Raw genomic sequence first — 12,682 nt, 5'->3', positions numbered from 1 at the left:
TTGAAGCATGTATAGCCATTTGTCCCCAAGTGTCTCCAGAATTTCATGCTCTCCAAGCTTTCTGTCTACTCTGCCTCCTGCTGTTAACCAAAGCTGCCAACTTCCTGCTGGGATTGTCCCATCCTGAACCTGTTTCCTGAACTTCAGGCTGGTAGATCCAGTTCCCTAGTGGATATTTTCAGAATGTCCCAGTCAACCATGACTCCATATATGAAATTTTAAACTGTTGTCTTTGCTCTAAGCCTGTTCCCCACTCTGTGTTCCTCATTTTTGTAGCATTCATTCTCCCGTTGGCCAAACAAAAAATCTGGTCACTCTGGAATCATTTCCCATTCTTCCCACCTCTACCAGATCACTACATGTATCCATGTTTTCTCTTTCATTGTCTCTCTTTTTTATTTATTTATTTTTTCTTTATTGATTTTAGAGAGAGAGGAACTGAGAGGGAGAGAGAAACATCGATGAGAGATAACATCGATTGGCCACCTCCTGCATGCCCCCCACTGGGGATCAGGCCCATAACCTGGGCATGTGTCATGACCGGGAATCAAATCGGTGACCTCTTGGTGCGTGGGTCGATGCTCAACCACTGAGCCACACTGGCCGGACTCTTTCATTGTCTCTTAAATCAGTTCCTTCCCCTCTATTTCTAAGGTTTCTGCTATAGTTTAGGCACTTAACCATTTCTCGACTAAATTATCACAACCACCTCCTACCTGGTATCCGAATTCCAGGTTACATTACAACTATATTCAAACAGAACTTTCAGAATTCAATATTTATTTTCTGAGCCTTGCTTTCCAGTTTAGAACCTTCAATGGCTCTCCATTACCTATGAAATACCACTTAAACCCCTTCACATACAAAGTCCCCAAGATCCAGGCCCTACCTCTCTGTCTAGTCATATCTGTAGCCATATGATACTATTTTCCAAAAGAATCAGGTTTTTTTCTTACCACCCAATCTTCAAGACTCACTAGAAGTCACATACTCCAGGAAGTTCTGTCTCACCCTCAGAGCAGAATAGTGCATTGCCTATTCTGTGACTAAACAGGGATTTATACCCTCTGTTAGTGTGGTACTTACCACATCACTGTAATTATGTGTCTGCCTTTCTACACTTTCATCTTTGTTTCTCTGACATTTAGTATAGTAGAGCATAGTAAGTGCTTAAAAATTATTTTTAAATGAATAGTAACTTTTAACAGTCATTTATCCCTTTAAATCATTCACTTGCTATGGATTAGGGAACTTTATGGCTAAACTGGTTAAAGTATTATCCCTATTTAGAGGACTAAAGTTAATACATTTTGGGGTAGGGCCAGACAGTGGTTATGTGAATGTTCTACGGTTTTTACAGTAATTAATTTCCTTACCACTCCAAGGTTTTTTTCCATTTACTTCCAAATGGTCCCAGTTGATAGAGGTTGGCTAAAGTTTGACAGACAATTGGGCCATTAGCAAAAAAATACTCATTAAGCTTTTTTAGATCAATGTTTCAAAATAGCAGTGATGTACAGAAAAGTAATTTATAATACATATATGTAATATACATAGATATACTTTCTAAAAATATTCTCTCTGTGGTTATATGTCTATTGTATTTGAACTGAGCAGGTGTCTAAAGAGTCTATGAGGAATAGTAAATGGGATGTAGAGTTTAGGCATCAGGAAACCTGGATTCTAATTAGTCTTTAGATATGGGAAATATCAATTCACCTCTCTGGACCTAATTTTTTCTTTTTGAAATTGGCATGTTGGATATGATTATACTTGAGATCCATGGAGTTATACAAATAAAAAAGAAAGAAAAAGTCAAAGAGTTAATAAAATGCACTCCCTCCTCCCTACCCACAGGTTAAGAAGATCAGATCAATTACAGAGTGAAAGTACACTGTGACCTGCCAAGGGCTACAAATGTAAAAGATAAAATAATTGGTATTGCGTCAACAACCTGTGCCCCACTAGAATGATTTAGATGTTGTAGGGCTAGGTGAGGCAGGGCTACCTTTGTACTTTTTCACCTTCTTCACACATATCTACTCTGCTGCCCTTCTCTCAGGTATTGCCCTACCTCCCTAAGTGCCTTCACTGATCATCCTGGTGTTGGTAGTTAACAGTTTAAGCTATAATGAGCCCAAGCCCTTACCCCCGGGGAATTTGCATTCCAAGGAACACTTTTGAAGACTCAAAGGAACCATGCTGTAATCATGGATGGTAACTTGCAGATTAATAAAACTAAGCAAAGTGTTCCCTATTTCTAAGTGCAGTAAGTGTGTGTGTGTGTGTGTGTGTGTGTGTGTGTGTGTATTTGGAGTATAGGGAGAGAAGGATGGACCAATGGAGGAGGAAGAATGTCCCCATTTTCCACTTCTTTATTTTTTTTTTTATCCTCAAAGAGGACATTTTTGCATTTATCTTCAGATAGAATGCGAGGGAGAGAAGGAGGAATGTGAGAGAGACAAATCGACTGGTTGCCACCCACGCAACCCCAACCGGGGCCTGGGACAAACTGCAACGGAGGTACATGCCCTTAGCGGGAACTGAACCTAGGACTCTCTGGTCCACGGGCTCATGCTCTAACCACTGAGCACCCAGCCAGGGCCTCATTTTCCACTTCTTTGTGCGCTCCCCTTTCCTGCTGGGTATCAAGGACCAGCCAGTGGAATCTGAGCTGTTGGAGCCTCTGAAAACAATTAACAGTGTAGTTTCCCCACACTCATCTTATCTAGAGCCTGGGAATTTTCTTCAAGAGGATTCCTGTGTTGAAAAATCATTAGCTATAATAAGACCATAAAAATTAGCTGTAGAAAAACAAAGGTTGTGCCCTGGTCAGTTTGGCTCAGCGGTTGGAGCGTCGGCCTGCGGACTAGAGAGTCCGTGTTCGGTTCCCGCTAAGGGCACGTACCAAAAAAAAAAAAAAAAGGAAAAGAAAAACAAAGATTGTTGTGGGATTTTTGTTTTGTTTTGTTTTGCTTTTTAAGATGTGCACTACATAGGAAATGTGCCAAAAAGAAGCCCAAAATATACATTTGGTTGAAAATTAGGAAATATAATAAAAGTTTGTATTTCTTTTTATTTATTTAATAAGTACATTTTTATTGAGTTCTTTAACAGATGAATGGCCTTGAATATCTTAATACAAATGTACTAGCTCTAAGAGACCTGAGTGGCCATATGCCCTACTAAAAGGTGAGATAATTCTATTCCTAAAAGGAAAAATAGGACAATGGATACTGGGGGTCGATTAGTGGTATATGCCACTGTTTTTAGCCTACTTTCTTGAAGCCTATGGACTATCCCTTCTAGATAATAGAATGAAAGTAGTTAGATAAAGGAGTCAGGAAATGCCATTTTTCCCCTACAGATCTAAAGATTCAACTTCCCATTAGAATGATAAACATCATCTTTAAATTACTATCATCTCCTATCTCCTTAAAAAGTTTGAGGCACTGGCCCTGGCCATCATCCCTGTTCACCAAAAGATTGTGGGTTTAATTCCCAGTCAGGGCACATACCTAGGTTGCAGGTTCGATCCCTGGTCCGAGCACATATGGGAGGTAACGGACTGATGTTTCTCTCTCACATTGATGTTCCTCTTTCTCTCACCCTTCCTCTCTTTCTCTAAGATCAATGGAAAGATAACCTCAGGTGTGGAGTAAAAAATAAATGTGAGGCAATGCACATTCCTAGTTTGAAATACAACTTGAAACTGCTCATTTAAAAAATTTTTTAAATTGTTGACAGTATTACATACGTCCCCTATTTCCTACCCATTTGTCTCCCTCCACCCAGCTCCCACTCCACCCCAGGCCTTTACCACACTATTGTCTGTGTCCATGGGCTCTGCATACATGCATGTATATTCTTTAGTTCATCTCTTCTCGTCCCCCCACACCCTCCCCTCTGAGATCTGTCAGGCTGTTCCATTCATTCATGCCTCTGAACTTATTTTGTTCATCAGTTTATTTTGATCATTAGATTTCACAAATAAGTGAGATCATGTGATATTTGTCTTTCTTTGGCTGGCTTACTGCATTTAGTCAGGTCTATCCATGCCGTCTTAAAGGGTGGGAACACAGACTGGTGCAGTCACTGTGGAAAACGGTATGAAGTTTCCTCAAAATAATAAAAATGGAACTGCTGCTTGACCCAGTGATCCCTCTTCTGGGATTATATCCTAAGAATCCTGAAACACCAATCAGAAAGAATATATGCACCCCTATGTTCATAGCAGCATTATATATAATAGCTAAGAAACTGCTCATTTTTTAATGTTCAAACTTACTAGTAATAATTTTTAAAAAGTAAGTTTCTGAGGGCGAAGAGAATATCTTACCATTGTTACCATTTCACACGATAGGTGCTTGGAAAATAAATGTTATATGAATGTATAAAATGTAAGCTTTAAAAATTAGATGCTCTTATCTCCTATTAGTAAAGCTTTAAAATAATGATAACTGATGAAGATGCAATAAGGCAGTTACACATATTGCAGATGAAGTATAAATTCATATAATCTTTCCAGAGGGCAATTTGCCAAATTACAAATACAAAAAGAAACAAAATTTTGGTAATCACATGGGCAAAAATATTAAAATTTGTTAATACATTATCTTAGTGAGGTATCAAAAAGCATGCTCTTTCATATATTATTGGTGGGAGTCTATTTGGAAAAACCAGTGTGGAGACATTTTGGGAATGCCTAGCACAAAAAAAAAGCACATACTCTGACTCAGTATTTCTGCAGAGACCTAACATATAAACACAGTGGGCAAAAGTAGATGTACAGTTGTGAGTACACGAAACACAGAGTTCACGCTTGTATTATTATGTATTAATTACTGTGTTATTTATTTGTATTACAACTATAAACCTACTTTTGCCCACCTCTGTGTATGTGCACTTTTGTGATATTTCTACATATAAGGGTACTCAATGCAGACTTATTTGTAGTGGCAAAAGACTGGAAAAAGCTGAGATGTTTATCATTCTAAGGGGCAGCTAAATGCCATGAAGCTATTAAAAATATATTGTTGTGTACCGACAGTGTGTGGCTCAGTGGATTGAGCGTCATCCCATGGACTGAGAGGTTCCAGTTTGATTCCCCGGCAGGGCACATGCCCGGGTTGTGGGCTCGAGTCCCAGTAGGCAGCCAGTGGATGTTTCTCTCACACATTGATATTTTCTATATCTCTCTCCCTTCCTCTCTATATAAAACAGAAATAATAATAAGAAAAATATGTTGTTAAAATTGTGAAAATCAAAGCACACAGAATTATTTCTACAAAACCATAATTTAATGGTTTTTGTTGAAGAGGAAAACACACACACATACACACACACACACACACACACACACAGAGTCTGGGGAGGAAGAAACATGATGAAACATCATAGAAGATAGAAAGGTAACTTGCTCACGTTTACATCTTTTTAAATTGTTTAATTCTTTTTATCATTTATCACTTTTTCAACAAGAGTAAAAAACTGTAAAAGTCCCTATTAATACTCTGTAATTATCTTCTAGCAATATATCCCAAAGAAATAATGAGACACAAAAATGTATGCTCACAATGCATCAAAAACTTGGCTATAACTCAAATGTCCACTTTTATGGGAACAACTGTGAAAACTATAATTATTTATTAACGTCTTCAATGATACTGGAAATTGATATAATGAAAAACAAAACAAAACAAAAAAAAAGCTTAATAAAAAGACCACAGGTACATATATATATATAATAGTTGTTGCCACTGGAGAGTAGCACCATAAATGTATATTATTCTGTTTCTTTTTCTTCTTCTTTTTTATGTTTGCATTGATTTCTTTCTTTCTTTCTTTTTTTTTTTTAATCCTCACTCGAGGACATTTTTGCATTTATCTTCAGATGGAGTGGGAAGATAGAGAGATGGGGGGAAGAGAGAGAGACACATTGACTGGTTGCCACCCACATGACTCCAATTAGGGTCGGGGACAAACTGCAACCGAGGTAGTGCGCTTATGGGAACTGAACCCAAGTCTCTCTGATCCACTGGCCGACGCTCTAACCGCTGAGCCAAACCAGCCAGGGCTGTTTGCATTGATTTTTTGAAGAGAGAGGAAGGGGGAGAGAGAAACAAAAACCCAAAACATCGACATGAGAGAGAAACATTGATCAGCAGCCTCCTGCAGGACCAGGGATCAAAGCGACAACCTGGGCACGTATCCCGACCTGGAATCAAGGGGGCAACACTTCGGAGCATGGGACAACACTCAACCAACAGAGCCTCACCGGCCACTGGCCAGAGCTTATTCTGTGTCTTTATACTTTTTTGTTGAATATCAGTCAGTGCCACTGATTGTAGGTGACAGAAACCCAAATCAAACTACCTTAATTAAAAGGATATTTATTGGCTCACTGAACCAGTTACTAGAACTGCACATTGGGGTCAGTGTCTCCTATGATAGACCTGTGTTCTCCACAAGTCTTGTAACTCTGTTGCCAGTAGATCCTGGATTCACACTTTCAGATTTTGCCACTAAAGAAGCAAAGAATGTTACCCATTCACTGGGACAGGCTAGAAGCAGATCCAGCTAAAATAACCCGAATGAAAAATTCTCATTGGCCCACTTTAGATCACATGTCCAACCATTACCCAGTTACAGTAGCTAGGGTGGTGGTAGGGAGACACTGTGATTGGTCAATTTGGGTCAACTATCTACTCTTAGCCCAATCACTGTGGACAGGAAAGTAGGCTTATAAAAGAAGACAGCCAAGGGGAGGTAATGGGATCTGTTTTGCTAAGTTGGGGACTAGTTATGGCCTCCCACATGCTATAGCAGAATTTAAAAACAAAACAAAACAGCAGCACCCACTCTAGCCAGATGGTTAATGTGATGAGGAATGTGATGTTCCTGGAAGAGAGCTACCTGCTGGGCCATCAAAATAGCAACTGTCCATTGCACTGAGCATTTAAATGAATATGTTGTACATGGATAATCAGGAAAAGATTTTAAAGTGAAAAAAAAGAATACCATTTTCTTCGTTCTCCCTCTTGCACTGGGGTTTAGTAATGCCTCTGGAGTACTTCCTTACAGGCCTTATGATTACTTTAAAAAACAATGATATCCACCTTCTGATTAGAAGTGGAAATCCACTTTGGTCTTTCTATGTACAACACTGGACACCTTTCTTAATAACTTATTAATTTAATGTTTTGAAAAAAAATATAATGTGCTCTATTCTCTTATGACTCAATTCACTGCATAGTGTTTCTTTTATTAATACTACAGTACCAGGCGCTTAAAATTTGTAGTTCATTAAATAACAACCTTGCAAAGTTTGTATTATTTTTCTCCCATTCTACACACGAGGACACTAGAGTTCAAAGAGTTTAGATACCTTGCCAAACCAAAGATGAGAAGTAGAAGCTTTTGGATTTGAAGCCAGATCTGTCTCCTCTTTTTCAGTCTAGGAAACTATTCATAAGGATCATCAGCACATAACAGTGGGTGGAGAGGACCTGTTGCTTTAAAAGTCAGGACTAGCCCATGCAAATTCCAGGGCTACTGCTAGCCAGCTGTGAGACCTTCTTCAACTCACATAACATATCTCACTTTCCTCAACCAGAAATAAGAAGAATGATCCCTGTTCTATTTATCTCACAGTGTGATTTGGGTGATTCTTATAAACCCAAACACTTCTACAGACATGCTTCTGCAGAAAGTCCTTTCCCATAGCAGCAGAAATAAAAAAAGATGGGCAGAACTTTTTGAGGTCCTGAACAGACCCAACACAAACATTCTTGACAAAATGGTGGGAATTAGTGGTTCCAACATTGGAATAATCTTTCCCAAAGCAAATTGAGTTTACAAGAAATAAATGTTGAGACTATTAAGACATTCCCAAATAAAGCATACATTCATCTCAAGTAAAATTTTTATTCAAAATATAATGGTCAATGTAGTCAAAACCTGAATATATGAAGTTTAATATGAGATTTGGTAAAATTGGAGTGTTTTAAAATATTGCTGTAATTGACACCCCAATAGATTGAAGTACAAATAACTTATCTAGTTTTAAAATAATTGAACCAAGAAAGAATGAACTACTCCTTCTAGTGTTGTATTCAGCCCTGAACATTGCAGTCTTTAAGTATCAGTTGTGTTGCTTTACCCTCACATGCTCAATCCTTTGCTTCTAAGGCACATCCTCTATGCTGAGGTGACAATGTAAGAAGGGACATCCAACCTCACCAACACTCTGTACCAGGACTACCCAGACCCTCTGAGTGCCAGGCCACCAGGTCAAGACTTTCCTTGCCTTGGGGTAACTTACATCTGGAGACTGTTGGTGTCCTTTCCTACTGATTGGCTGCCATCAAGATTATGTCAGTCCTTCAGAGATGTTCTAATAATATTGAATCACAGAAAAGAAAATGTTGGTTCTCCAGAATTTTGGCAATTTACTCTTCTCACCCCCACACCCCCTCTCCAGAGTCCAACTCTGCAAATCAAGGGCTCTTTATAAGTAGCCTTTGTCAAGCCACAAAAGATCCTGTTATACCCTTTCTGTGGGCCAAGGGGAGCCAACCTGACATACATTTACATGGCTATGTTTAACTTCTCGAGTAATACTTAAGAATAAAAAACAACACAGAAAATCTGCACCAAGGGGTCTTGCTGTTTTAGCCAATGTTTAAATGCAGCTTATTTGGCTGAAATTATGTCTAACCAGGCAACTTCACCATTGACACACAGTCAGGTACACACCATGTATGTACACACACACACACACAGAGCTAGGTTTAGTCCCCCAACTCAGATCCATAAATGTTTCTATGGCCTATGATTATATACACTCTAATAGTTCTTAATTAGAGAGCTTGCAAAAGTCAAAAGAAAATTGAACATGTTAAAAAATTTGGGGCACTTCACTATTACAATTGTAGAATCTAATTCAACAAACACAAGTTAGGGTTATGGGAGTATCAAAATTTAACAAGATAGTTTCTGAAACTTAAATTAGTGAAATATAAGAGCAAGTAATTGGAAAACTCCAATATCATTCTGAATATATCAGTCTTTTTTGGACTTTCTACCCTTTAAAGCTCCATTAAGACTACATTTATTTAGAATGTCTAGAATCCCAATTGCTAAAACATAGCAGACAGGTTATGGTTTCTGGATCTGTAGTCAGAGACCTGTGCTTCATGGAGGTGGATCCTCCCAGACTCACTTCATACCTGTTTCATAAAATTGCTGTGAAGATTAAACAAGCCCTGGCTGGTTTGGCTCAGCAGTTACAGCGTCAGTCCACGAACCAAAGAGTCTCGAGTTCGATTTCAATCAGGAGCACATACCTCAGTTGCTGTTCGTCCCTGGTTCTGGTTGGGGTCATGCCGGAGGCAACCAGTTGATGTGCTTCTCTCATGTCCATGTTTCTCTCTCTCTTCCTCTTTCCCACCATACCTGAAGACAAATAGAAAAATATATTCAGGTGAGGATTAAAAAAAAAAGATTAAATGAGAAAAATAAAATAACAGTGTCAAGTACCCACTAAGTGCTTAAAAACATCAGCCATTGTAATGACTATAATATTTTGTCACATTTAATGCTAAGATGTTTTAGTTTCACAAACTACACTTACTGCTCATAACTGCGCCATTGCCATCATTTCTATTACCACAGCAAAACATTTACATTGCCCTTTATAGCAGTAGGTAATTTTCACGTCTCTTAGATAAGCTCAGTGTTCTAAAACGCAGAAAGCAAAAAAATAATTCAATTGGGAAGCCTCCTCTCTTGTTAGTATTATGATATTTAAACATTTAGCTCAAGTATTGATTCTTTCTGCATTTAAATCAATTTTAGATGTTAACAATGGCTAATCTAATGGCTAGTGACCCTACAATTAACACAGGAACACAAATCATTGGACATCAAATACATATTAAAGTCAAATAACAGGTAATTTTTTTTCTTTTAGTTCTTTGAGGTTATTGATCAAGCCCAATATAATTTCTCTTTCCAAATGGAATTCCGGTTCTTGTGTAAGAATGAGGAAGTAACAACATCCCCTGGAAAAGGCTATCAGACCTCCCTGACTGGGTTAGGATGTCAATGGAAAGGAGGAAATGAAAATTAAACATCCCAGCTAAAACGTAGATGGGAAACTGGATAAGCTGATCACTCTATATTTTGATTACTACGTTTGTTAGGGCTAAATGCCTGATCTGTGTTTGGCATTGTCAGTTACTCTGCTAAAAAGAAAGGAAATGAATGATCCCATCAACGTTGTGATGTGGTTGAGATTTATCTACATTGAATATCACCAAGTTTGGGATATGTTGAAAATCTTGATCTATTTAAAAGGTTCCAATTTAACAGAACTTTCTTCCTTGTCAGCACTCAGAAAAGCCTTTGAAATGGATAGGAACTAAATACAAGTGGATTGAAAAACAGGCCCAAAACATTCTGTGAAATTCCAAATGTCTTTTTGTTTTTTTTTGTTTTTTTTTACCCTCACCCAAAAATATTTTTCCATTTTTTGTACAGATAGAGTGGGAGGGAGAGAGAGGAAGGGAGAGAGAGAGAGAAACATCGACGTGAAGGGGGACATCGAGTGGCTGCCACCCGCATGACCAACCAGGGCCGGGGACAAACTGCAACCGAAGTACGTGCCCTTAGTGGGAACCGAACCCGGGTCTCTCCGGACCGCAGGCCGACGCTCTAACCGCTGAGCCAAACTGGCCAGGGCCAAATGTCTTTTCCATAGCCACATTCTCCTGACATGATTACTCTATACTCACTTTAAGGAAAAGATATTCAGTAAATCAGAAACTGGAAATTGGTCTCTAGTGAAGCCTACAGCATATTAGCTATAGTATTAGTGATTTTCAGAGCATCTTCTTCTCCACCTGCAAATGGTGTGAACTGAGTCAGGGTTAAGTTGATAGAAATGCTTAACCATTCCCTCTAGCTTTTCCCACAATGATCAGTGCAATGTTCAGCAATGGTGTTTATATTAGGTTGATTTACTATATCATACTCCTTTCCTAACCTCCATGATGCATTCATAATACTTCACCAAATGCACTCATAAACTGGGGGTAATCACATTTGCCTATTATAGTGGACAGTTATGGTTTTTGTCTTCATCTTCATATAAAAGCATTTGAATCTCTTCTGAGGAATACAATTTCCCTGCTCCATCCATTGTGTCATGAGTGCTGATGCCCTCACCCACAACGCTAAAGATGGGTACATGTATCAGGACTGATGGAGCCAAAGCATGGAATCCTGTGGCTCTTGGTCTTTGGTCCCCTGCTCCTATCATTCTATGCAGCAATGACTTTTGTTCCAAGGCCAAGTTGGAAACATTATCTCTGGAAAAATTTAGGTAGTATGTGTAGTGTACTCATGCAATAACAACTCAGAGTACAGGTTTGGAGCACCAGAGAGAACCCACTTTGCTGTGGCATTTGAGGAGAGGCTCAACCTAACCACCTGCCCCAGCACCCTACAGTGAATCCTATCATTCACATTCTTACCGCAAAACACAAAACTTAGCTCTAATTCAGGATCGGGACAAAGAAAACCCCACTCGAGCCACCTATATCAATCAAATTTGTCCTTGATTCACAAAAAGATAAGTAAAAAAAACATGGATCAGTAGGAAAATTTGTAGGTCAAGCTAAAAAAATCTACCCAGAGCCCGGCCTGTGTGGCTCGGTGGATTGAGCATTGTCCCATGGACTGAGAGGTCCTAGTTCGATTTGTGTTCAGGGCACATGCCGGGGTTTTGGGCTCATCCCTGGTGGGGGCTGTGCAGGAGGCAGCCAATCGATGTTTCTCTCTCTCTCTCCCTTCCTCTCTGAAAAATCAATAGAAATTTATTTAAAAATAAAAATTGACCCAGACAGTAGAAATAAAGATAATTCATAAAACATAAGAAATTAGCCTTGGCCAGTTTTGCTCAGTGGTTAGAGCATGAGCCTGCGGACTGAAGGGTCAAGGGTTTGATTCCCGGTCAAGGGCACGTACCTGGGTTGCAGGTTGGATCCCTCACCCGGTTGGGGTCATGTGGGAGGCAACCCATCCATGTGTCTCTCTCACACTGATGGTTTTTTTCTCTCTCTCTCCCTCCCTTTCTTCCACTCTATCTAAAAATTAATGGAAAAATATCCTCTGGTAAGGACTAACAATGATAACAACAACAACAATAAAACATAAGAAACTACAAGGAATTCCTATTTGTGTCCAAAGAGAAAAGATATTGTATCAATTTAATTGAGAAGCGGAGCCCTGGCCGGTTTGGCTCAGCAGTCAAAGCGCTGGCCTGCGGTCCGGAGAGACCTGGGTTCGGTTCCCGCTAAGGGCACGTGCCTCGGTTGCAGTTTGTCCCCACCCCTGGTTGGGTTGTGTGGGTGGCAGCCACTCGATGTGTCCTTTCACGTCGCTGTTTCTCTCTCTCTCTCTTCCTCTCTCTCCCTCCCACTCTATCTGAACAAAAAATGGAAAAAATTTCCTCGGGTGAGGATTAAATAAATAAATAAACAAATAAATAAGAAGCCGAGCAAAGGAATACAATGAAAAGTTCATGGAAATTAAAGATACCAAAATAAAAATATTACATCTAAGGTATACAAGAAGAAAATCAAGAAAATCTTCTGGAATATAGAGCAAAAAAGACTAA

Source organism: Molossus molossus, unplaced genomic scaffold (assembly GCF_014108415.1).
Source record: "Molossus molossus isolate mMolMol1 unplaced genomic scaffold, mMolMol1.p scaffold_m16_p_1, whole genome shotgun sequence".
Lineage (NCBI taxonomy): Eukaryota > Metazoa > Chordata > Mammalia > Chiroptera > Molossidae > Molossus > Molossus molossus.
The sequence above is the reverse complement of the archived record's forward strand: the minus strand, read 5'-3'. Positions refer to the sequence as shown.